The sequence below is a fragment of the Castor canadensis genome, chromosome 8 (genome assembly GCF_047511655.1).
Source record: "Castor canadensis chromosome 8, mCasCan1.hap1v2, whole genome shotgun sequence".
Lineage (NCBI taxonomy): Eukaryota > Metazoa > Chordata > Mammalia > Rodentia > Castoridae > Castor > Castor canadensis.
In genome coordinates, this window is record NC_133393.1 from 152128598 (window position 1) to 152155897 (window position 27300).

Here is a 27300-nt window from a genome sequence, read left to right on the forward strand (position 1 = left end):
GTACTGGGATTTGAACTCAGGACTTCATGCTTGTCAGGCAGGTGCTCTACCCATGCTGGACCTTTTAGCCATCTCAAGCCTGGTGAACTCTAGAGGACATTTTTATCTTTCAGCCATTCTCACTCAGGCCAGAGGGGGCGCACTTCCCATGGTGGCCCAGCAGAAGGCTCGTGATTGGTGCAAACACGGTCCTTCATTTGCATGAAGGTCTGCTATGATTGGTGTAAACACTCTTGCCACACCCCCTTCTGGCTATATAAGCAGGCTGCGCAGCTCACTTTTGAGTCCCGTGGTGTTGCTTCGTTAGGCCCAGTAAAAGTGGTGACAGTGACAGTATTGAAAAGATGGCAGCTGAAGAGCTCCAAAAGCAGAAATACTGGGGAGCAAGGGCAGCAGGGACAGTGAAGGAGGGAGAAGTTGAAAGAGGGAGGAGAACCGAGAATGACAGAAGGATGTAAGGAGGCACAGAAGAGAAACCCTGGGCCCGGCTTGCTGGAAGAGCTGCAGGGAGCTGCAAGCCTTAAGGGTGAGGGACCTGGCACCTGAGTCCTGTTCAGAGCTGTCCGAGGGGCTGCCTGCTGCTGCCATTACAATGGCTACCACGTGATGGGCTGGTCAAAGCCCGGAGCATGCAGCCTCCACTCTCAGTGCCCAGAGACGAGCCTCCGCCTTCTAGAGCCTGGAGCCATAGGTCCCTAGCTGCCAGGGCTTACAGCTGGAAGCTTCTGGGTCTCCAGTCCAGCCCCTAGGCCTTGGGCGCTCAAGGGCCTGGGATGCCCAGCACTGGAAGAGCTTGTCCTTGTCTACCCCACAATTCCTATCTAGAAGGGGAAAGGGGTGCAGCCAGCTGATCGGAAGCAGGCGGAGATGCAGGTGCCTGGAGACTTGACTGGGCCTGCAGCACCCTCCTCTGCATGGAGGCCAGGTGCCTGGGGACGGTGTTCTGAGAGCAGTGACAGCACGCGTGAGATGGTTAGGAGTTCTCGTTGTTCACAAGGAGGAAAGACGACAAAAACCGTTCTTCCTTTGCCATCCGTGCTTTCCCTTATCCTCTTACCTACCACCCACTCCCCACCAACCCCCGCCACTGTTGGGGTCTCCAAAGCCCTTTCCACCCTATGTTCCTGAGAGACTACAGAGCATCTTATTCACCTTGGGGTGCGGTGTTCTCGGCTCCCACCTGACTTTGGCATGCACCTTTCTTCACTTTGCAGAGTGACCTTTGGAGATGCCCGCCACCCTCCAAGTCCGCGCGTGCCGCCCACCACTGTGTGTGCCTCAGTCCCCATCTCCACGCACACACTGAGTACCCACATGTGCCAGGCAGCCTCTAAGCCCTTGACTCCTTCATTCCTCATGTCGACCCAACAAGGTCGTGTGCTTGGCACTGCCATTTCACAAATGAGAAAGTAGAGGCACAGACAGCATGAAGCGAGTTAGGGGTGACGCTGGGATTTGAACCTCTGCAGGGAAAATGGTCATTTTCACAATCAAAAAATCAGCACACAGACAGATGGCACATGGTGGGGATAGGTGGTATCAGACAGCTGGTGTAGACATATTTGCAAACCTGCATCAAGCTATCTACACACCCCAGACCCTAGAAGTCTAAGCAACATCACCCAGGGGACAGCTTGCAGGTGACTCTCAAAGCCACACCATCACTGCAGAACAGTGCCACGTGCCAGCTCTAGTCTAAGGAGGTCAGAGGCAGAAGGGCAAAATGCTAAATCGCTTGCTTTGGGTACCAGACTTAGATTTCTTAATCTTAATAAATCGTAATGTGTTCGGCCATAGCTGATTTATGTGAAGTTTACCTTAATATTTTCCAGGCGGATTCATTCCTCCCTTCCTCTCAGTGACTCAAACCCCACAGAGCCCCTGCTGACCCCAGGGCCCTTCTTGTCCACTGGCACCTGTAGCCCTCTTTTCCTGTCATATGTGCTTTCTGACGGTCAGACCCTTTGTAGGAAGAGGGTCTGGGACTCCAGCCTGACGCGTGGTGGAATTTGTCCAATTTCACGCGTGGTGGAATTTGTCCAATTTCACCATCTCAAGGTGAAAGCGAGTTGCCCCTTCCAGAAACAGGTCACCCTCCTCAGCAATCAAACAGGGTAGAGGTCACACTCAAAGCCTACACTTGCAAGAAGGCTGAGTCTATGCTGAGCCATGGCCCCAGCCCTAGAGGTCACACTTTTAAGACTACTCTGCAAATTTAGAACCATGAGTGTCTGGATATGGCGGGAAAGTGCCCACACTGGACTCAGACACACTTAGATGTTTGCTGAAGAACCCTGGAATTCAAGTTCAGTTATTTAGCTGGGCATGGTGGTTCACTCCTGTAATCCAGAACTTGGAAAGCTGAGGTAGGAGGATTGGGAGGTCTAAGCCAGCCTGGGCTGCATAGTAAAATGCTGTCTCAAAAAAAAAAAATTTTTAGAGGGTTGGAGGTGTGGCTCAAGTGGTGGAGTGCTTGCCTAGCACTGCCTAGTACTGCCAAAAAGAAAAAGAAAAAAGAATTTTCTCCAAAAACTTTAGTTATTTGCAAATTAAAACAATTGTTTTTATGTGGAACGGCTTGAACCCAGGGCTTCACGCATGCTAGACACATAGCAGTGGGGTTTGAGCTCAGGGCCTCACGCTTGCTAGGCAGGTGCTCTAGCACTTGAGCCCCTCCACCAGTCCTATCTCTGCACTTTTTCTATGGGTACACACATGCACACACATGTACGCTATGCATGTGAAACTGAGTCATAAAACAGCCATTTTCTGTCCCTAAAACCTACTTGAGCTGTTTTTTAGGATGCAGGTGTAGAACCTGAGGACCTGACCTGGCGGAACCAAAATCTCCCAGGACCAGTGTCTTGGGTGTGGGCTATTCCCCCGGGACTCCTGGTAACAACCAGTGAGCCCTCCATTTCCCTGTACCCCGGCTACTTCAGTTTCTTCATAGGACAGACTTGGGTGGCTTCCTCTCTCCTTGTCAGTCAGCCTACAATAACGTTCCTTCTTTTTGCAAAACCCAGTGCCATTGTGTTGGCTTCTGTGTGTCAGGCAGCTAGCCTTTGCTTGGTATCCCCTGAGGGTGTGTGTATTTAAATCTCATTAATCCTTAGTTCACTGTGGAAATAAAATAAACGGGGACCAACCAAATGAGAAAAGCAAAGGCTGTTTGTTCTGAGCTTACTATGGCAGCGAAGCCAGCCACCATCACTTCCTTTTTGACAGAGAGAGATACATTGGAGAGGACAAGGAAGGGAAGGCTTCAGGTGTGGCCTGATCAAGGCTTTTGGCAGCTAACTAGAAGTAGGGATGCTAAGTAACTGGTTAGGTACGTATTTGCCTTGCTCTGGTTGGCCCTATGTTGGAAGCCAGGGACAAAAATTAGAAAAAGCTGCTACTGTTAACCAAGTCCTAGCCACGTGGGGCAGCTGCCTATGGAAGTTACTCTTTCTCTTCCAGGTTGTCAGTAGAAACAGCAATTTTCCTTTCTGCAAGCATGACTTGCACCTGGCTTTCAGGTTGTTTATGTAGGTAAGAGGTTGACTCCACACCGTGTTGCTGCAGGTCGTGCGTCAAAGCTCCATTTTTATGTGCTCTGGCCATTGTTCATTTGCATATTCAGTGTCTCTTAATAATTACATAAGAATTGGCCAAATGACCCATCCCTTCTCTTGGAAGGGCCAGTCAGTACATTCAGCAAGGGTGAAAGTGACCTTATCAAAGGGACAAAGCCGTGAGAGACGTGCTAAAGCGCAGCTGTCTCACACAGCCTTGTGTGACGATGGCATGGAATTAAACGTGACCTAGGCCCACAGAGAAAACCACCGTGGCTCCCTGGGAGGCGACAGGCACCTTTCCTGCGGGTCTGCCCTGCCTCCCCTGGCAGCGGGCAGAGCTACTGGTGGAGAATGGAAAGCAAAGGAAAGAAACAGCTCGTGGGGCCGGCGGAGTGGCTCAAGGGACAGGGCACCTGCCTAGCAAGTATGAGGCCCTAAGTTCAAATCCCAGTACTGCCATAAAATAAAAACAATTTAGCCGAGGATGGTGGCTACTCAGGAGGCTGGAGCAGAAGGATCAAGAGTTCAAGAGCAATTTAGTCAGATCCTGTCTCAAAGTAAAAACTTAAAAGAAAACAGCTTGTTAACACAGTTGAGGGGTAGGCATGGGCTCCACCTAAGTTATTAGAACAAGTTACCTGGCTTGGGAAGACGGCCCTGGTGCGGCTGGGACGAAGCAGGGACTTTGGAGACCCGGCCTTGGCTGCCTGTCTTGGCGGGGATGGAGGGTTAGTTACACCCGAGGCCTTGGGATTCTGCTCAGAGCTGGGCAACAGTTCTCGGGATCAGTTGTAATTTTTCCCTGTGGAATGACCCTCAGTCACCAGTGCTCTCTGGTCCGAGGGCAAGGCAGAGGCCGGCCACGGGGACAGGAAGCTCGGGCCAGGAGCAAACGCTGCAGGTGGAGACGGCCGGCCACCACCCCGGAGTCTTTTGTTTATTTGCTCTTTTTTTGTCTTTTCCTCTTTGGTGCTGGGATCGAACCCAGGGCCTCACGCACGCTAGGCAAGCGCTGCAGCCCAGCCCTGTTTATTTGCTCTTATTTCAGATTGCCCATCGGCACGGCGGAGTTTAAATACTCTCCTCCGCTCAGAAGTGTGGTGTCCCAGCTACTTGCGAGGCAGCAGGCGCCCTCAGACCCAAGATGACTCCGGGCAAAGGGGTGAGGACCCATCTGAAAAGTAACGAAATAAAAAAGGACTGGGTGTGCGGCTCAAGTGGCACAGCGTCTCCTCGCGAGCGTGAGGACCTTAGTTCAATTCCCAGCACTGGAAAAGAAAGCTATATTGAGTGCTCACTAGTGCCAGCTACTAAATGCCAGGTCCGAACAGGCCTGCCCGTGACCTTCCACCAACAGAGACACAGACGACATGGAAACAAGTTAGAACTTTCTGGACTTAAAAAGAAAAATCTGCCAAGGAAAGGAAATATTACACTGGGCTCCTCGTCATTCATCCACTTCCTGTCTGATGTCAAATCTCCTCTTGTCCTATCCAACTTCAGTTCCCTGAGTCCGCTATGGAGGTCCTGGGAGTCCCCTCTGGCCTCCCATCTCTGTCATCTCGCCCTTAGGTTCAGTTCCTCCACATCAGCTAGGGCCACCCTTTAAAGATGCAAACACAGTCATATCAGTCTGCTCAAAACTCCCTCATAGTTTTCAACTCCCCAGAGTAAAAAACCAGTGTTCTTGAGCCAGGTATGGTGGTTCACACCTGTAATCCCAGCACTTGGGAGGGAGGCTGAAGCAGGAGGATCTGGAGTTTGAGGCCTGCCTGAGCTACACAGTGAGACACTGCCTCAAAAAACAAAACAAAGCTGAACCCCACCACAGTGTTCTTGCCATAGCCTTCAAGGTTGTACCAAACCTGCCCCTTCCCAGTCCCCATTTATTGTGATCCAGTCGCCTGTCTTCACTGCTTGGGGATCCTGCCGTGGAGAGGTGACCTCTGTCCAGGCCTGTGCCTGCTAGTTGGGGACAGTCATTAATAGTGCCACTCTCCTTCCCCAGAGGTGCTGGCTGGCTATGCTGGCCTCTGCCCCTGTCTTTCCTCAGCTCCTGCCTTCCCTCACCTGCTTCCAGCCTTACAGCGACCGGGGTGTGCACCCTGCACGCTCCCGACCCCAGCCTCCCTATCCATCTCCCTGCATTGCCTCCCTGGTATTTCTCACCATCTGTCATGCACTTTATTTTCCCTAATGGCTTATTATCCCCCACCTCCACCTGATAGAGGCTCCGTGGGGACTTTAATGTCTTCTTCCCTTCTGTGCCAAAAGCTGTCCTTAGTCCTAGGAGGTGCCACGCGTGTAGCAGGTGGCGCTGCGGCAACTGGTGGAGCCTGTGAGGTGGGCCTGGCGGAGGTCTGGAGGGGTTACCAGACCTCGGCCCCGTCCTCTTGCTCTTTCCATTCGCAGCCATGAGGTGAGGGATTTGCTGCCCCCGCCCCATGCCCCCCATGCTGTCCTGGAACCGGGCCGATTGATCGATCATGGACTGAGACGGCAAGATTTGTTACCACCACAGAGAGCAGCCCAAGAGAAGCCTGGTGTTGCTACTTAGGATGGGGTGGTCGGGCAACGACCTCTGAGGGGCTGGCATTGCAGCCAGGACCTTGGCCACTGCCGTTATTGCTCTAACAAACTGCTTGGCCCGCTGCTCTTCCCTTCTGACAGTGCTGGAGGTCAGAGGTCCACAGTGGGTGTCACTGAGCTAAAATCAAGAGGGCCCTGTGGGAGCCTTGCTTTCTCCAGCTTCTGGAGGTCACCTGCCTTCCTTGCCTTGAGCACCTTTCCATCTTCAAAGCCAGGAACGGGTTGCCAGCTTTCTCACGGTGCCGTCTCTGCTTCTGTGACCCTGGAGAATTTCATTATTTTAAAGTCAGCTGATTGGCGGAGTCCCCTGTGCCCTCTAACATAACCTATTCACAGGGTCCAGACCTTGGCACAGAGGTGGACATTATCCTGTCTACCATGATGGGACGCTATTTTAGACAGCACAGTCACGGAGGGCTTTTTCAAGGAGGTGACACTGAAGGCAAAATCAGAAAGGTAGGCAGGAGTCAAACATGTGAAAAGCTGGAAAAGCTTTTCAGGCAGAAGGCATAGCTTGTGCAAAGGTCCTGGGGGCAGCAAAGAGCTTCATGGGTGAAGAAGCAGAAGAGAATCCAGACTGGCTACATTCCGTTAAACCAGGGAGACAGTGGCCCAGCGGACGCTGGGAGGGAGGTTGGAATCCAACAGAACAGATGCTCTGCTTTCCTCTCCTGGTCAAGGTCACATGTGATTCCACACCATTGTTAAATTCGAGCTTGGCTCTGTATGAGAGCTGCCATTTACCAAGGTGTGATTCTTGAGGATTTCTTTTACAAAGGTGGTACTGAATGAGCTGATTCGCCCTTCACAGAGAAGGATGTATTTATTTTCAAATTATCGGGAGACAGAGAAATCAACAGCCTTTTCCTGGCGGTGGTTCTGCACGTGGGCCACCTCTTCTCCCCATCGCCTGTCATCCTCCGCCCAGCCTTTGATTGCAGAACCATTTTTACCAAAACCTTTCTCCAACACACTTCCAGGACACACTGAGTATAGCTGAAATCCTCCGGACACTTCAGGATTTCGCCCTGCAAAGCTCTTGCCTTAGAAAATCTGGGTGAATCTGCGTTTGGTCTTTGTGCTAATTAGGGCATAGTTGTATTTGTCCGGAGCTGCTGCTGGCTGACTCCAGGCCACAGTGCCAAGGAGCCTTGGGGACGAAGAAACTTAATGCCATTTATGCAGCCTGTTTTTCTGTGTCCTGATCCCTGGAACTGGGACCCTTGCCCCTCCATGGACACCCACTGCTGTATCTAGTCACTCAGGTGGCCTTGGAACCCCACAAGGACACTGGCCATCCCTCTTTTGAGAAAGGGGGGTCGTTGGGACTCTGAAACTTTCCAGGACTTCCTCAAGGCCACACCAAGTGCAGAGGGTGATGGCAGGCTCTGGTCCTGGTTACAAGGAGGTTTTCTTTCTAACCTATGCCCTCATGGGGCTCGGCCTCGAGCTTTGGAAGGGCTTCCTGCAGCTGGTCTCGTAAGCCCATTGCAGAAGGCTGGGGGACCTGTGATCACCCTCCCTGCACGGCAGCTCTTGTTCTAAGAGGAGAAACCACTCTGGCTGCTGCAAAGGGACACTTGGGAACCTGCTGTGCGATGCTGCTCTGTCACCAGAAAGACAACGGAATACTAACGATGTCTTGTTTCCTCTCTCTGCCAAGCAAGAGCAGCCTGAGCTGCACCCGGCCTCATCTCCTACGCCTGGGGACGGATGCGCTGGGCTCCCAGCAGTGGTCTTGTGGGGACAGAACAGTTGTTCCCTGTGATGGCTCACTCCTCTGTGCTCTGTAGGCACCTCTGTTTGTTCCTGGTGAACCTGGGCTCCCCGAGGAGGACAGATGGAGGGGTGTGCTGTAGGCAGCCGGTCTGCCATGGTGCAGGGCTGAGGTTGACTCATGCCCCAGGAGGGATGGTCCCCAGGCTCTCCATTTCTTATGCCTCACATGTTCCTCCTGCAAAAAAGTCACCAGTATCCAGCCAGCGGGGACTTCACAGAGGACAGCTGGAATCACTTGCTCTGAACTTACTGCTAAGCCAGCAGGGTCCCTGTAATCAGTGGCCTGCAAACCAGCTGGGTCAGGAGTCAAAGTAATCAAAGTCCAGCAGTGGGCAGGTGACACCTCGGTGTACATTAGGCCATTGTCTTATTTGGGGGACAGGCCTTTCCCCAAATCAGTAAAAAGCCAGAATTAAAGTGTAAAGAAAATGTAACAGCTTAAAAGGATCCTTATGATCTTAAACTGTTCACACGTCCTGTAAAGAAAGGTGGGATTTTGTTTGCTTGCTGTTTCTTTCGTTTTTGCTGTTAGTTTTTTTGAGACAAGGTCTCTCTACCTAGCCCAGGCTGGCCTTGAACTCACTACGTAGCCGGGGCTGGCCTCCCATGACCTTCCTGCCCTAGCCTCCCAAGTGCTGGAATTACAGTGCCCAGCTAATGAAAGCTTTTATTGGTGGAAATTTGGTCCAGCCATGGTGGCGTGGGCTTGTAATCCCAGCTACTCAGGAGGCAAAGCTCATGAGGACTGAGGTTCAAGACCCACCCAGGCAAAAAGCTAGTGAGACCCCATCTCAACCAATGCACTAAGCATGGCGGTACACGCCTATCATCATGGCTACTTGGGAGGCATAAATGGGATAATTGTGGTCCAGGCCAGCCCAAGCAAAAAAAATTAATGAGACCCGATGTCAACAAGCAAGCTGGGAGTGGTAGGACATGCCTCTAATCCCAGTTATTCCAGGAGGATCTCTGTCCAAGGCTTGCCTGGACAAAAACATAAGACCCTACCTAAAAAATAACTAAAACAAAAAGTGCCAGAAGCATGGCTTGAGTGATAGAACATCTGCCTACCAAGAATAAGGTCCTGAGTTCAAACCCCAGTATCAGTGCACTCTCCTTTCAATTTTGGACCCAGAACTGATCCAAAAGAATAAAGCTTATTTTTAGAAAATCAAATAAATACAGGGGCTGGGGGCACGGCTCAAGCGGCAGAGCACCTGTACCAGTGCAAGGCCCTGAGTTCAAACCCCAGTACCGCCAAAGGAAGAAAGAACACGGCATGCATGATCTAGAAGCACCTCCCAGGTGGAAGTCAGCACAGGCTGGTCACTCCCCTTCCCCAGGCCTTCACTTCTTGCTCCAAAGGGTTAAGGGTTCCCCTGCAGTCAAGGCGACTTGCTGACAGACCCCCGCCACAGCAATGACAGGGACACATGGACATCTGACTCTGCCGAGCAGCAAAAAATGTGCTCATTTTAAGTGTAGCATTTGACGAGGGTTTTCTGTTTTGTTTTGTTTTGTACTGGATCGTACCCAGAGCCTCCATCATGCTAGGCAAGTGCTCTACCACTTAAGCCGCCCCTCAGTCCTTCTTTTTTATATTTCACTTTTGAGATAGGGTCTCTCTAACTTTTGCCCACGCTGGCCTCAAACTTGCAATCCTCTTGCCTCTACCTCCTGAGTAGCTGGGATTACAGGCATACACCACTAAGCCTGACTCCCATTTGATGATTTTTTTGCGGGGGGGAGGGGTTATTGTGGTTCTTGTTTGCAGCACTGGGGTTTGAACTCAGGGCCTAATGCTTGCTAGGCAGGCGCTCTACCACTTGAGCCACTCCACCAGTGCCCCCACCCTGTGATGTTGAAGAGATGATTTGTGATGGTTCAGGTCCCACCCCTCCCATTCTGTAGCAAAGTATTCAACTGCCTTTCAAGTTGAAATACAAATCTTTTCCACGGGCTATCTTGCTCAGCCACTCTTGTATATTCACACTCACCACGCGCTCAGATCTTGTACCAGCCTGAGCCTTTCTAGGAATTCACTTGGCTAGCACAGCTCTGATGAGGGTGCCAAGGTTCAGAGAGGCACAGTGGCTCTTCCGGAGTCACACAGCAGTCCTGGCTGGACTGGGATTCAGTCTGAGCAGCCTAGTTGCTAAGCCCGAGCCTGCACCATCACACAAAGCAGCTGTGTGTGGTTGCTACACCATTTCCAAGTGGGAAACTGGAGGCCCACAGTGGTCAGGTTCGCTCAGGAGGTGCATCTGGAGCTCTCCTGAGTCAGGAGCTCCTGATCCTCTGCGGGTCACAGGTCCTCCGAGACTGGTGAGGTCTCTGGACAGACATCCTCCCCACAAACATGGTCATGGCACACAGGAACCTTCACATCACGAGTGCGAGGGACCTGGCACCAGTGGCTTACGATTGTAATCCCAGCTATTGGGAGGCTGAGATTGGGAGGATCACAGTTTGAGGCCAGCCTGGCCAAATTGTTTGAGAGACCCCATCTCCAAAATAACCAGAGCAAAAATGAACTGAAGGAGTGGTTCAAGCAGTAGAGTGCCTGCTCTGCAAGCACAACCCCCCAAGTTCAAACCACTATTCCTACCACCAAAAAAAAAAAAAAAAACAAAGTGCCAAAACAAAGACAGGTACTGTCCCAGCTACTGGAGAGGTGGGAGGATTGCTGGAGACCAGAAGGCTGACCAACACAGCCAGGAGCTGTAGCTCATGCCTGTAATCCTAGGTACTCAGGAGGCAGAGATCAGGAGAATCATGGTTCAAAGTCAGCCTGGGCAAATATTCTGCAAGACCCTATCTCGAAAAACCTTTCACAAAAATAGGGCTGGTGGAGTGGCTCAAAGCGAAGGCCCTGAGTTCAAATCCCAGTACTGAAAAAAAAAAGAGAAAGAAGTGGTGTGAAAACATCATGTAGCCTCTTAGACAATCTTAGCTGCTAGGATTTTCTATCTACTTTATTCAGTTTAGAATAAGTCTGATCTTCCCCAAATGAGTAAACATCTTACAACATTTCCAACACGAATCAGAGAGGATGGCTATCACGTGCTTGAAGATAAAAATTTGGAGCACACTGTGTTATTCGATTGACATCCTAGTTCCTTCCTCTTCAATACTTTACACCGTGATCTGGTTTGATGGGGTGAGAGGGACTGTGTGGGGTCCCGAGGAGGGTGATCAGAGCCTGACCCAGTTTTCCGGGTGCTGGGCCTGAAGCCAGAGGCTGTGGCTGCTGCCAGCAGCCCCCCAAGGCTGGAGCCAGGCCCTCTGGCTGGGCGCCCGGTTCGTGGTTCTTCTCAATTAAAAAGGCAAAGCAGACCGCCTTGAAGAGAGCAGGGAAAGATGGGGGAGAATGAGGGGTGAACAAAGCGAAAAGAAAAGCAGAGAGAGCAAAACCCCGCAGGCTGAGCACAAAGGAATCGAGAAAGAAAGCGTGACAACCGGGGCTGATCCCCGCCACCCTCTTAAGACCCCAAGTGAGGTTATCTGCGCTGCAGTCTACACACGTTAAAAAGGTTTTGCATTTTACACATGCAGGTCATCCCTGTACTGCTCCTCGGCTGCCCAGGGCCTTTGAATGGACATTAGCAGTGTCCCTGGCCTGCAGCACTGGGAACAAGTCACCCTGTCCACTGTGCTGTCCAGCCCCTGTCCTCTGCCCAGCCAGCGACCACAGCCTCCCCCCATGGCAGCTTCCCTGACTTCTCTCTCTCTCTCTCTCTCTCTCTCTCTCTCTCTCTCTCTCTGCTTCCCATGTCACATCAGCTGCCTCACCCTGTCCCTCCCAGCCTCGTCATCAACTCTGTCTTCCATTGCTTTCTGCAGCTGGCCTCCCCTCCCCCAGAGCAGGTCGTCCTGATTTCCTGGAACACCGCAAACCTTCCTCACTCACCTCCCGGAAGCTCATCTGCGGGATCATTCCTCAGCACAATTGTCATCACGTCCCTGTTCTGTTGACAAGCAGCCAACAGCCCTCCTGACAGCTCCACCAGCCCACCCATCCCAGCCAAACTCTGCTCATGGCTGAAGATTCTGTCCACAGAACTCTGACCCACTTGGGCTCACCCCTGGCCTCAGTTTCCCAGCTTGCTCGGAATGCGGGGTGAGCACAAGACCAGGCCAAACAGTCAGGGCTCTTCCAGGGCTTTTTCAGTCTGGAGCCAGGAGAGAGAGGATGCCTCTGTCCTGGTAGAGAACCACATGCGAAAGTTCAAGAAGCTGCTGGCCTGGACGCAGGACACAGGCTCTCGTGAGGAAGCAAGGCAGTGTGCACCGCTCACAGAGGGACTCTGAGTCCTGAAGGCATGGAATCTTCCCTCAGGGCAGTTCTGTGCTCATCCTCCTTTGTTCCACGAGCTGATGAGTCCTCTCTGGGACTTAGGCTCATTTAAGTTGGACTTTTGCCATTTGTAGTAAAAACTAATCTTGATAAATACATCCTGCCAAATTTACATGGGTACTGGGCCTCCCTGACGGAGTCACCAGCTGCTGGCAACTCACCTGTGCCCTACAGAAACCCACGGGCCAGTACAGCCAGCCAGTCACCCCCAATCCCAAACTCACCCTTGTGTGGCTCATGCCTTCCTGCCTTGACTCTTTCTCTCTCACTTCCTGATTCCCATCCCAACTCTGAACGTGACCCAGGCTCCCGCATTCTCCCAGCACTATCCCGGACATCTCCGCCACCCCAAAATAGATCCCACTCAGAATACAGAGAACTCAGAATCTCTGTCTGCCAGCTCCACTGTGCTCTGGGTCACCATCCATCTCCCGGTCTCTCTCCATGATCTCAGGGCCAGATTCTCCCTGGGCTCTAGGAGGCCAGGCCTCTCTCTGAGAAATTGACGGTTACAAAAATAAGATTCAGAGCCAAGCCGGGGGCTGGTGGTTCACATCTGTAATCCTAGCTACTGAGGAGGCACAGCTCAGGAAGATGGAGGTGCAAAGCCAGCTGGGCAAATAGTTTTCGAGACCCTATCTCGAAAAAACCCAAAACAAAAAAGTGGGCTGGCAGAGTGGCTCAAGGTGTAGACCCTGAGTTCAAACCCCAGTACTGCACACACACACACAAAGGGTTCAGATCCAAAGCTGTAACGACCACACAGAGGCCATTGGGCTCTAGAGGGGTCCCGGGTGGCCCAGGACCTTGAACCCTAAAGAACGTTTAACAGTGATGGCGGAATGGCTCAAGTCCAGTGGCAGAGGGCCTGCTGTAGGCCCTGAGTTCAAAATTATAGGAAACATTTGGTAGTTTTGCCAAACAATTGTTTACAAAATAGCATCATGCAGAAGAGCTGAAGGCTTTGCTTCTCCAGGCTGGCATGACGCTGAGATTCCCACGGTGGCAGACTGGGAGCTGGTTTCTTCCTTCCAGAAGGGTCTTCCCCTCCCCCGTGTGCACTTGCTGCAGCCAGGCCCTCCACAGGTGCTGGAGCAGGGCCCTAAAACCGGGAGCTGTACGCCTGGCTGGTGGGACATGCCTGCAATCCCAGCCCCGGAGAGGCCAAGGTTGGAAAATGGGGAATTTGAGCCCGGCCTGAGCTACACAGTGAGATCCCGTCCCCAAGAAAACAAAACAAATAGCAAGCCACGTGTCACCTGGAAAGCCTCACCCAGTGTGGCTCTCGGTCCTCACGCAGGAAAGAAAGGAAAGCCTTCTCCGTCTCTCTCGTCAACATGAGGCGACAGGTGGAGGGAAAGACACCGGGCAGACAGACAGCCGCTAAGTGAAGGGGGCCCGCGGCGTGCGGCAGGTCCCCCGACCCCCTGCGGATCCCCGCACTTGGGGTCCCCCGCACTGGGTCCCCGCACTTGGGGTCACCTGAACCTGGGTCCCCGCACCTGGGGTCCCCATCACCTGGGTGCCCGGACTTGGGGTCCCCCGCACCTGGGTCCCCGCGCCCCTCCGCGCTGCTCCCTGCCCGCGCTGCCCCGCGGCTCTCGGGGACCCCCCCCTCACAAGGGACCCGGGAAGCCGGTGGCCGCCGCTCCCCTGTCCTGCGGCTGCGCTCGTCCCTCGCGATCCGCCCGTCCCAGGAGCGGAACACGGGCCCCGCATCCCGCCCGCCCCGCGCCACCGGGACGCAAATCGCAAATTGGTGCCAGCGAAGTGGGCGAGGAGAGAAGGCAGCCGGCACCCAGGGGCCTCAGTGAGCGCTGACGAGGGAGGCCAGGCTGGGTGGGGACCTCGCATCCCAGACATAGCACGTGGGGACGCAGAAGAAGGCCAGGGGCCACGTGGTCCCTGCCTGGCCTGGGGCGCCGGGGCCGCAGGGATCACTGCACCAGCGTTAGCAGATGTTCATTTGCCCAAGGCCAGCAAGGGCAGACGCTGCCGGGGATGTTGCTGGCATCCTGGTGACAACCTCCAGTTGTTATGGCCCCAGCCAGGTGCCGCTGGTCTGGGCTGAGGAACCGAATGGGAGCCTGAGATGTGCGCACAGAGCTGCTGGGCGACGCTGGCCTCGTGGAAGGAGGGGAACTGCCAGCTCGTGGGAGCCTCCCACAATTCTATAGGGAGCTCAGAGCCCAGATGGCCCTTCAGGGTTGTCCTGAACCAAGAGAAAGGGCCGGCCCTTTGAACCACTGCATCCACTGGTCATTGCCCAGGGCTGTCCTTGGGAGGGCATATGTGACCTTGAGCAGTGACCCTTCAGAGAAGGGCAATTCCAGAGTAGAGCTCAGCTGTGAGCCACACTCCAGGCAGCTGAAGGAGCAACAAGTGGGGTGCCCGGTGCACCCGAGTACAGCCTCTTTCGTGCTCTGATTATTTTTTTTTCTTTCTGCTACTTAGGATGCACCATTTTTTCAAGCAAGCCCAGACTAAAGCTGGAGTATGAAACCCAGCTCCCAATTCCTGGGACCAAGACCTTGACCCATGAATCAGGTGGTCCAACCTGGTGACTGCATGTGGCCTAGGGACAGAGTCACAAAGTACAAATATAGCTACCCTGGACCCACTCTGTGACTATGTGGATGGGAGCAGGTTTCCCCAAAGGAGGGTTTCTGGGAGTTGGGAACATATGCAAAGGTAACCCTGTAATCCGAAGGTAACCGAATCCAAAAGGAACTTGAGCTCCAGGCTGAAGAGATACCAGATGCCAAGGCACGGGCGTGTGAAAAGGTGTGACATGTTCGGCAAATTCATACATTTATTCATTCAACAAATATTTACTGAGCACCTGCTATGTGCCAGACGCTATTTCAGGCTGGAGACACAACTGTGAAGAAAACACAGCCCCTGCCCTGGTGGAGCTGACATTCGAGTGAAACACAAACAGACATGGGCAAACAGGCGGTAACCAGGTGGTGATGAGTTCCACGGTGGATGTGGCCGGGGAGGGTGGGGGCTGCTGCTCCTGCTGGAAAGGACTGGAATGTGGAAGCTGGAAGGCTCACAGAACTGAGGGAAACCCTTTCTCACACTTCCTGGTGATGGTTAGGATACAACTCAGAATCAGGCAGATGGAAGAAATGCCCAGGATGGGGTATGGGGGGGGGTGTGGACTTAGTGCTCGAATGGCCGATTTATTTTGCCAAGTGAGGCTATTTTAACTTCAGGAAGCTAAGGTTATCACAGTCTCATAACAGACAGCCTTTCTTTTTTTATTTTTTAATTTTCTTTATTATTCACATGTGCATACAATGCTTGGGTCATTTCTTCCCCCTGCCCCCACCCCCTCCCTTATCACCCACTCCGCCCCCTCCCCCTCCTCCCCACCCCCCTTGATACCTGTAAACAGCCTTTCTTGAAATGTAATAAATGCCAAGTATTGAAAATCTTCTGGTGTCCTTTTGGGCTGTGAGCTGGTGTCTGGGGCTCACTGGTGTGGGAGATGGTCTGGAGTGGGAGGGCAAGGGGTGTTTCTGTAGTCCTGACAAGAAGAGGGACAGCCTGGGTGACAGGGCAGTCAGTGACAGTGGGAGGGCAAGGCAGGGCAGGGAGCTGTCTCAAATTAGAAGCAATGAGACTTAACAACTTAGAGGGGAGAGTGGCTGAAGTTTTTCTACTTGTGAACCTGAAACATGGTGATGCATTATTTTAGAGAGAAAATACAGGAGGAGCCTACAGAAGAAGGATCCAATTTAATTATGGACATGCCACACCTCAGGACCTTTGAAATATTCAGGAGGCAGTTAACAGTGTGCCTGGGGTGGGGAGGGTGGCTCAGTGGCAGCAAGCTTACCCAGCACGCATGAGGTCCTCCTTGATCTCCAGCACCTCCAAAACGGAGGGGGGGAGGTCTGAATGTGTGAATGGGTCAAAACCCTAAATTTAAGAGATAAATAGGGCTGGGGATTTAGTTCATTGGTGGAGCACCTGTCTAGCACGCACAGGACCTGAATTCAATCTCCAGCACCACAAGAAAAGAGAGAGCTTTTTCTTTTCTTTTTTCTTTGGCAGTACTGGTGTTTGAATTCAGGACCTCAGGCTTGCTAGCCAGGGGCTGTACTGCCTGAGCCGCGCACCCCGGTGCAGGGTCGTAAGCTTTTGCCTCAGCTGTCCTCCAACCTAGATTTTCCTACCTAACAGTCTCGCACGTAGCTGGGATTACAGATGTGTATCACTACTTCTGTCTCATTTTGTCATGCTAACTTTTTTGCCTGGGCTTACCTTGAACCAGGACCGTCCAGGTATCTTCCTCCCAAGTAACTGAGATTACAGCCACTGCACCTGGTCCTACACCTATACAAGTCTTAAAATAAAACATCAGGGGACATGTCTGTAACATTAGTCAACAGTGTGACAGATGTGACATCAACAGCACAGACAACAAGAGAACAAGAAGAACTGGATGCAGTGGCTCATATCTGTAATCCCAGCTACCTGGAAGGCTGAGATTGGGAGGATCACAGTTCAAGGCCAGTCCAACCAGAGCAAAATGGACTAGTGGCTCAAGTGGTAGAGCACCTGATTTGCAAGCTTGAAGCCCTGAGTTCAAAACCCATTCCCACTGAGAGAGAGAGAGAGAGAGAGAGAGAGAGAGAGGCTGAGGTGAGGGTGAATAATGATAGTCCCAGGGAATCAGGGTCATGGGACCAAGAATTAGAGGGGAGATCACTGCTGACAAGGTGAAGGCTAAGCACAGAGGCTGGGGTGGTGACTTTGGGTCTACTTGACTGGGCTACGGGATGCCCAGATAGCTGGTAGGGTATTTCTAGAAGAGAAATTGGTGACTGAGTAAAGAAGATGGCCCCACCAATGTGAGTGGTGGAGAAAGGATGAATTTGCTCGCTGCTTCAGCAGGGACATACATCTTTTGCCCTCCTGATTCTTGGGCCACTGGAGTTGGTCTGTGATTGGTATCATTGGCTCTCTTGGTTTCAGGTTTTCGGGTTTGGAGCAGAAGTCACACCACTAGCTCCCCTGGGCCTCCAGCTTGCAGACAGACATTGTGGGACTTCTCGGCGTCCATAATCACGTGAACCAATCCCTCATCAGAAGTCTCCTGTATGTCTACATGTCCCTGTCAGTTCTATTTTTATAGAAAACCCTGACTGACACAGAGCACCATAGGAGAAATGTCTGTCGAGTCCAAATGAAGACATAGGGTGTGGAATATGCAAGTATACTTTTAAGAATAACCCAAAACACATGCCTGTAGTCCCAGTTACTTAGGAAGCTAAGGCAGGAGGGTCACAAGTTTTAGACCAAACCTAGGCAAAATAAGAAGATGCCTGTCTCAGAAAGCAAACAGAACGAACCAAAAGGATGGTCACCAGGGCATCTCAGATTTTAACATGCAGACAAGTCAGCTGTTTACTTTTATTTCTTCAAATGAGGTTCCCAGAAACATTTTAATTTCCTATGTGGCTTGTGTTATATTTCTACTGAATTGTGCTACTGTAAATAGCAGAAATTGAGAGATGGCCTAGGAAGAAGTGGCCCTATTATCACCATAGACACCTGTTTGAAAATACAGCTGCACTCACGGGTTACATTAATGAGAGCATGTTGGCCAGGCATGGTGATACACATTTGTAATCCCAGCTACCTGGGAGGTGGAGGCAGAAGAATTGTGTTTAAGATCACCTGGGTGAAGTTAGTGAAACCATATCTAAAAAAACACATGAAAGAGCTGGGGCATGCCTTGAGTGGCAGAGTGCCTGCCCAGCAAGCACGCGATCCTGGGTTCGATCCTTGGAACCGCAGGAAGAAAGACAAGAAAGAGACTGTTAATAGACTGGTGGAAGGCTGGAGCCGACCTTGGAGGACTGAGGACACAGACATGGGAGGACTGAGGGTTCAGACCAGCCAAGCATGAAGGCCTCTGTCTGCAGGGCTCCGTCTTCATCTTCAGGGCATGCTTGATCAGTGACATCAGCACAAGCTGGAGCAGTGGGTCACACCACTCTCCTGACGGCTAAGTGGCCAGGTGACCAGCCAAAGTCCAGGGCGTCATCCCTGCTCCTCTCCTGGTCACCAGTGTGCCTGGAAGTCCTGTGGTTCCAAATCTGCTCGCCCTCACACCTGCACCCCTGCCACGCTCCTCCAGGTGACACTTCCCAGCCAGCCTGCCTGCTCTGGCCTTGCTCCGTTTGGAGAGAGGGTCCAGGATGCTATGTGCCCGTCCCAGCCCCCAGCATCCAAGGGAGGGATCTCCTGCCTCCACCATTTGTAGGAAGAAAAGCAGGGCAAGGGGACGATGACATGGTGAGGGTCTCTACTTAGTTAAGTCAAGGTGAGCTGTGTGAGGAGGGGACACCGAGCAGAGGCCTAATGATGGCAGGTTACTTGCTTCTTCACCAGCCCACTCACAAGCACAGGGCACCCACCCATCCTACAAGCTGGCATGGAAGAGAGAAACAGGGTCTTGTTGTGTAGCTCAGCCTGACATAAGTTCTGGGCTCAAATGACCTTTCTTCCTTGGCCTCTGGAGTAGCAGGGACTGTAGAGGCATACCACCATGTCTGTCTGTCTGTCTGTCTCTATCTCTCTATGTGCATGTATGTGTTACTGGTGTCACTGGGAGGTTGACCTCAGGGTCTTGCACTTGCTAGGCAGGTGTTCTACCACTTGAGCAATTCTGTCAGCCCTGGTTTTTTTTTTTTTGTTGGGTATTTTCTTTTTTTTGCAGTGCTGGGGTTTGAACACAGGGCCTTCACCTTGAGCCACTCTGCCAGCTCCACCTGCTTTTTTATGATGGGTATTTCTGAGATAGGGTCTTGCAAACTACTTGCCCAGGCTGGCTTTGAACCGCGATCCTCCTGATCTCTGCCTCCTGAGTGGCTAGGATTACAGGTGTGAGCCACCAGCTTCTGGCTCCCCCATCTTTTATAACTGTTTCTTGGAACAGTTACCTATCAGGGATCCATCCATCAAAGACCATATGATGTCCTGTAACTCTTTTTATCCAGAATAACCAGCCCTCCCCACCCCCACTCTTTCCACCATGCTGGGTTTGTGAAGAGATGGAGCCATTTGTGCTCGGACTCTAACGTTCCAGTGTGTTGGCTGTCTGTCCTTGCAGAACACGTTGCACATAACTTGCAGCCTAAACCAAGCATGAGGTCTGTGAGTCCACAGTTTCTGAGGTCAGGAAGTACAGTGCAGGGCAGTTGACCTCGCTGGCTGCTCTCCTATGAATGTCTGCAGATCCTAGAGGAGGTAAAGCCTGTTTGAAATCAGGTTCAAGATAGGTGAGCAGAGAGGAAGTGGAGCCAGTGAGGACAGACAGCCCTCAGTAACCTCCATACAGACCTAGGCTGAGAAATGGGGCAACATGAAAGGTGACAGGGGAAGGGGGAGCTTTTAGTTTTGCTATTTAATGTTTTATTGTGGAAGATTTCAAACAGACATGAAAGGAGAACTATATAAGAAACTCCCATATATCCATATGCTAGATTGAATTGGGTCTTCCCAAAAAATCTCCTGGGACCTATAAATGTGACCTTATTTGAAAATAGGATCTTTATGGGGATAATCTTCAAAATGAGGTCACTAGGGTGGGCCTTAATCCAATACAATTGGTGACCGTATAAAGCAGAAATTTGGACACAGACATGTGACACGAAGAAATTTTGCACATATAGAAAAGTAGAATTTTGTTAAACCAAGGAACATCAAAGAGTGCCAGCTACCACCAGGAGCCAGGAGAGAGTGTGGGACAGTCTCCCTCACCTCAACTACATAGTGAGTTCAAGGTCAGCTGGGTGACTTAGGGAGACTCAAAATAAAAAACTGAAATAGAGCTGGGGATGTAGCTCAGTGGTAGAGCACTTGCCTAGCATGGGCAAGGCGCTAGTTTTGATGCCAGTTTCATACACATGCACGCACACGCACGCACACACACACACACACACACAGATGAAGAAAAAAGAGAAAGTGCATCTGAAAATACAAATAATCCTTAAATACATAAAAAGATGAGAAAGTCAATTTATAAAAAGAAAATTTCTTATCATAAGCATCCTGAGATACAATTTCCTGCCTATCAAATTGACAAGCTTGCCAGGTGCCAGCTACCTGGGAGGCTAAGATCAGGAGGATCTAGGTCTGAGGTCAGCCCAGGCAAATAGTTCAAGAGACCCCATCTCCAAAGTAGAGAAAAATGGACTGGAGGTGTGGCTCAAGTGGTAGAGCACTTGCTTTGCTAGTACAAAGCCCTGAGTTCAAACCCCAGTCCCACCAAAAAACACACATTCAAAAGTTGAATACCCCCTTACATGTCAAGGTCACAGGGAAGGATGCAGCCTTGTCCAGTGCAGAAGGGACTCAGAGCGGGATAGCCTGGTGATGTGGAGACATCTAGCAAAATTATCCGTGTTTAGCTTTTGCTCCAGGAGTTTCAATTCTGGTTATTCTGACTGTTATTCCCTGGAGCACCATCTATAAAACAATGGGGAGGCAGAAATCAGGAGGATTGCAGTTCAAAGCCAGACTGGGCAAACAGTTTGAGAGACCCTATTTCAAAAGTACCCAACACACATATACACAAAGGAAAATATCCCCATTTTTCCTTTTTTTAAGGGACTGATAAAACTGGAATACCCACATAGTGGAAGACTGCCTAAGTATGAAGCGGAAGGAAGCTGTTTTTGACAAATAATAGAAAAGGGTTTTTAATCACCTTTTTTTTTTTTTTGGCATCACTGAAGTGCAGAACAATATGGCAGTGCTAGGGTTTGGATTCAGGGCTTGAGCTTGCCAGGCAGGAGCTCTGTCGAGCCATGCTTCCAGCCTGAGAAGTGGGAAGCCAACCTGCTCATGCGCTATTAAACAAGCAGTGAAGGGTATTGAGAATTAATGGAGGAAGTTTCTGAAGTGGGTGGAAGAGAGCGGTAGCCAGGCCTCAGTGAGTACAAGATGCCCCACTGCTATGGTCAGAGTGTCCCTACATTTCAGGGCTGAAACTTCATTTCCAGTGCAGCAGTGTAAGGAGGTGAGGCCTAGGAAGAGGTGAGTAATGAGTTGTCCAGAGAGCAGTTGTTAGAAAGTGACCGCAGCCATCTCTTGCTGGTGTCCTCTCACCCTCTCCTGCCCTTCCAGCTTCTACCTTGGGCTTGGGCAGCATGAAGGCTCTCACCAGACCAGCACCGTACCCTCAGGCGTCCCTGTCTCCAGAACTGCGAGTCAAATAAATTTCTGTTCATTATAAATTACCCAGTCTCAGGTACTCTGTTATAGCAGCACAACATGGTGTAAGACCCACTGTATACCTACCTGCTTCACCTGTGAACCATGGAGATGCAGTACCTCTTCAAAAAGTTAAATATGTACAATTCAAGGAGAATGAAAATACATGATGCCAAATCCCGGCGCTGGTGGCTCACACCTATAATCCTAGCTACTTGGGAGGCTGAGATCGGGAGGATCAAGGTTTGAGGCCAGCCCAGGCAAATAGTTCAAGAGATCCTGTCCCCAAAAATAAATAACCAGAGCAAAATGGACTGGAGGTATGGCTTGAGCAGTAGAGCGCCTGCCTAGCAAGCATAAAGTCCTGAGTTCAAACTCAAGTCCCACTAAAAAAGCAAAACATTACATCAGATTACATGGAAACATGGCTAAATATTTTTAGAAAGTTAAAGCTTTAAATACATGTGTTGAGAAGCAAAAAATATTAAAGTTAACACAAGTGGGAACAGAGCAAAATAGGTTTATTAAAGATTATATTTCACCTACTCAGGAGGCAGAGATCAGGAGGATCACAGTTCCAAGCCAGCCCGGGCAAGTAGTTTGTGAGACGCTCTCTCAAAAAAGCCCATCACAAAACAGGGCTGGTGGAGTGGCTCAAGGTGCAGACCCTGAGTTCAAACCCCAGTACCAAAAAAAAAAAAAAAAAAAAAAAGCACATGCTAGTCCGTCATATATGTAATGAGTTTTAAATTATAAACCAAATTTTCTCATCTGAATTTTTTTTTTGAGACAGGGTCTTACTATGTAACCAAGACTGACCTCAAACTCTCCATCCTCCTGCCTCAGCCTCCCAAAAGATAGAATTATAAGTGTGAGTCACCACACTTGGCTCTCATCTAAATTTTTTACAAAAATAAACTTAAATTTCGATGTAACTTTAGATTTTAATTTTAGATTTAATTTTTTTTATTCTTTCATTTATTTATTTATTCATTTATTTTCCTTTCTCCTTTTATCATTTTAGACTATTTTTTCATTGTATTCTCTGAAGAATGCTGGATGGCTCAAAGAAACTATGACAAAATTGATATGGTTTTTAATGCATGTAAACATAATACATGACACAGCAAAGAAGTGAAGAATAAAGGAACCTATGTGGTGATAAAATGTCTACATTTCACTTAAATAATAAAACATTGTTCCTACAAAGTGAAAAGTTTCTGAGTAGCCTGTATAGATTTAATTTAAAAATCGCAACAAGAGTCCACAATTGCTGGGCGCCAGTGGCTCACACCTATAATCCTAGCTATTCAGGAGGCAGAAATCAGGAGGATCACAGTTCAAAGCCAGCTCCTGGCAAACAGGCCACAAGACCCTATCTTAAAAAAACCTTCACAAGACAGGGCTGGTCATCATCAGCAACACCACCAACAACAGGTGTTGGCGAGGATGCGGGGAAAAAGGAACCCTCTTACACTGTTGGTGGGAATGTAGACTAGTACAACCACTCTGGAAAAAAATTTGGAGGCTACTTAAAAAGCTGGACATCGATCTACCATTTGATCCAGCAATACCACTCTTGGGGATATACCCAAAAGACTGTTACTCCAGAGGCACCTGCACATCCATGTTTATTGCGGCACTATTCACAATAGCCAAGTTATGGAAACAGCCAAGATGCCCCAGCACTGACGAATGGATTAAGAAAATGTGGTATCTATACACAATGGAATTTTATGCAGCCATGAAGAAGAACGAAATGTTATCATTCGCTGGTAAATGGATGGAATTGGAGAACATCATTCTGAGTGAGGTTAGCCTGGCCCAAAAGACCAAAAATCATATGTTCTCCCTCATATGTGGACATTAGATCAAGGGCAAACACAACAAGGGGACTGGACTTTGAGCACATGATAAAAGCGAGAGCACACAAGGGAGGGGTGAGGATAGGTAAGACATCTAAAAAATTAGCTAGCATTTGTTGCCCTTAACGCAGAGAAACTAAAGCAGATACCTTAAAAGCAACTGAGGCCAATAGGAAAAGGGGAACAGGTACTAGAGAAAAGGTTAGATCAAAAAGAATTAATCTAGAAGGTAACACCCACGCACAGGAAATCAATGTGAGTCAATGCCCTGTATAGCTATCCTTATCTCAACCAGCAAAAACCCTTGTTCTTTCCTATTATTGCTTATACTCTCTCTTCAACAAAATTAGAAATAAGGGCAAAATAGTTTCTGCCGGGTATCAAGGGGGTGGGGGGGAGAGGGAGGGGGCGGAGTGGGTGGTAAGGGAGGGGGTGGGGGCAGGGGGGAGAAATGAACCAAGCCTTGTATGTACATATGAATAATAAAAGAAAAATGAAAAAAAAAAAGAACCACAAAAAAAAAAAAAAAAAGGGCTGGTGGAGTGGCTCAAGAGGTAAGGGTGCCTGCCTAGCAAGCCTGAGGCCCTGAGTTTAAACCCCAGTGCCATTAAAAAAAAAAAAATCCACAATTTCCTTCATGCCCTCCATTCCATTTCCTGTGGTGTTATGTGCCACAATGTGAAGCTGGAAATAAACACTGGTCTGTTGCTGCTAGCAAGACTCCAGGATTTATTTAGCTTCCCCCAGTTTTTCAGCAATGTTTTTTTCTTTCCAAGAGCCAGTCCGGGTAGCACACTGTGTTATGTCAGGAGTGTTCTTATTTCAGACTTAGCAGAGGGCTTCCTCTTGTTGAGGAGGAAGGGACTCCTGGGACACTCCTGTCTCCCCTAGCGGCGTCTGTGAGCTTTGCTTAATGCCCTCGCATCTCTCTAGATGTGGCTACCATTTTAACCTGAGGAGCATAAACAAGAGGTAAGAACCTAAGACCTTAAAATTACTAATGAATTCCCCCACTGCATGTTGCTTTTGTTGAGCCCCTGGAGAGAGCCTGGGGGAGAATCGTAGCCATCCTCAACCTGTTTACTCAGCAGACACTGATTGAGCTCCTGCTGTGTACAAGCTCTTCTGGTACATGCTATGGGGCTGGGATGCAGCCAGAGAGACAGTGGCTGCAACACCAGGTGGGAGTGAGAAGCAAGTAACAGCAACAGCATAAACAAGATGTGTTGGCCTGAGACCTCTGAAACAGGTGACTTTGAACTTGGCCTTGAAAGAATGGTAGGATTTCAATGGGAAAAGGAAAAGGGAATTGTGTTTTGGACTGAAGGAACAACAGAAGCAAAGGCCCAGAGAAAAATGGGTGCAATGTGCTGAGAAGGCAGCCCAGGACTCCTGGAGCTGACTGTGGTGGAAAGGAGGAGAGAAGGGCCCCAGGGAGGGCACGGAATATCAGGGCCAGAAATCCACATCCCTCCAGAGGGCAGTGAGAAGCACCTGAGGTTCCCATGCAGGAAAGAGCAGATCTGATCTAGGGTTTCTGGAGGGAGCTTGTGGCAGTAGGGCTGTAAGTGGAGTGGGGTGGAGAGGGTGGTAGGAAGCAATTTCTCTTGTCTTCCTGGGGTTATGGGCACCCAGCCCAGAGGGTCACAGGAATGGAAGTGGGTGAGGCAGGAAGGAAGAGATAGGCTAACTGTCAGGATGTGACTGTAAGGAACAGGACAGGATAGAAGTGGGTGACTGAGGCTCGAGCCTGAGAGACACAGGAGTGAGCCAGGCCACCTCTGCTGAAGGGGCCAGTTTGGACCAAGGGAGTTCGAGGTCAAAGGTGCGGGAGGCCTCCACCTAGCAGTCAGGCCAGAGTCTGTTACCCAACTGTAGATGTGACATCCTCAGTGAAGTATGGGTGGCAGTGGGTCCTCAGGGCAGAAGAGGAAACAGATCAACCTGCCTGACAGGTATCCTGTCCCCAGTGCCTGTCACCTGACATCTGTGACCCCTTGAATAACATATTAAAGATACATATCCATGGGAAATCAAAGAGTTCCTGAACCAATGACTCACATGTGCTTCCCCTTAAAGAAACGATGACATCCCCATCCCCTGCTCCTAGCCTCCCTAGACCCGCCCCCCACACTGAGTAAGGCCCAAACTCAACTGTCACAACCTGGTGTGGGCCTCCCCACCCCCATTCTCCAGCCCCTGGTCCACTCTGGGCCACTGACAACTTTCCAGGTAGTGTGGCTCCACCGAGACCCCACTTCTGCAGCCTGCTGTCCTCTGACTTCCAGGGTTGGGTCTCCTGCCACCCCTGGGGAGAATTCACTGCCAAGATCTTTCTCTGTCCTCAGTGGACCGGATTGTGGTTCACCAGTTACCGGTCCTGCTGGACTGCTGGCCTGGAGGATCACATCCCACTCACTCCAAACCAGCAAGCAGTAGTGAATGAAAGGGAAGCACCTGCTCTCGCTTGTCCTAGACTGGCCACTTTCAAAGAGTCAAGGGTACACCACTTCTTCCTCTATTGTAGGATTCAGTGCATGGATCTGTTCACCCTAAACGTCCCTTTCATAACTTGGGGTTTTTCTGTCTGTTTGTTTTACTTTTTTTTTTTTTTTGGAGGGTGTTCTGAAACAGAGTCTTGCTATGTAGCCCAGGCTCCAGGCTGTCTTCTCATCTGATTTTTTTGTTTGTTTGTTTGCAGTACTGGTGTTTGAACTCAGGGCCTCACGCTTGCTAAGCAGACACTCCTACCACTTGCTGAGCCTCTCCGCCAGCTCTGTTTCCTTGTGTTGGGTATTTTCAAGATAGGGTCTGGCGAAGTATTTGCCTAGGCTGGATTTGAACAGTGATCCTCCTGGATCTTTGCCTCTGGAGTAGCTAGGATTACAGATGTGAGCCACAGCACCTGGCTGTCCTCTCACTTGAGATCCTCCTACCTCAGCCACCTGAGTGCTGGGATCGTAGGAGTGCAGCACTACTCCTGGCTTCTCTTTCGGGTCTTAATCCTTCTCAGACTGGATATTGTTTAAAATCCTCCCCAGGAGTGTTTGGTGACCTTTTCTAGCCAACTGTGGGGTCTGGTGAGGCCTGAGCCACTGGCCTGAGAAATGCTTCAAAGCATTATTAAGAAATGTCTGGATCCCTACCAAGCCCTACAAAACCCAAGTTTACCAGGAGGAATGGGGTTGATGAGCTCCATCATTTATGAGATCGCGAGTGCTGATAAAAGAAGTAAAGTTTTGAGCACCTGCTCATCCTCCTCATTAACCAGATCCCTTGAGTACACACAGGATGAAACGTCTCTCTGCCTATAAATCAAAAGCAAGCTTTGCTAGATGGGAACAGGGAACAATGCTGTACACTTGTAGGAGTATCATTTTCTATGTGGCATGAATAAAGTGCGTCTGTGAGATACGCCCTTAAAATAATTAAATGAATAAATAAATTCCTCCCCCGTTTATACATTCATTTGTTCACCTGCACAAAAATTGCAAGGCTGGTGTGTGTCAGACGCTGTTGAGGATCCGAGGTCCGGGTGGAACACGAACAGTCGCCCCACTGTTAGCCCTCCGGCGCGGGCCAGCGAGGAGCCGGGGGGTGCTCTGCTCGCTGCGGGGCTCCCCGGGCCTCGTCCAGCTCCGGAAGCCGTGCAGGGGGCGGGGACGGTCCTCGGGACCGTCCAGGGGTCAGGGTTCCTCCCGCCACTCTCGAGTCAAGCAGAGCCTTCTCGTTTCCTGCGACGCCGCCCCGGGTGTAGCGGGGAATTTTGGAGGCTGACAGACCCGCCCCGGGGCTCACAGCCTCCGCCAGGCGGGCACGGGGAGGCCCCTGGCTCGGTGCGGCCCCCGGGGGCAGGCGGCATCTCCCGGGACGTGGGCTCCCACACCACAACGCGGCGTCCCGCGCAGGCGCG

At 50.6% G+C, this 27300-nt stretch overlaps 1 long non-coding RNA gene across 1 annotated transcript; it reads right to left on the bottom strand.

Moving 5' to 3' along the window:
* Nucleotides 1-15668: 15668 nt before the first annotated feature.
* On the bottom strand, nt 15669-27286 carry LOC141425856 (uncharacterized). The gene is made up of 3 exons (XR_012451018.1): nt 26865-27286; nt 20613-20775; nt 15669-19561 (listed from the first exon to the last, which is right to left on the bottom strand). It is a non-coding gene; the product is annotated as an uncharacterized lncRNA (long non-coding RNA).
* Between the last annotated feature and the right edge of the window lie 14 nt (nt 27287-27300).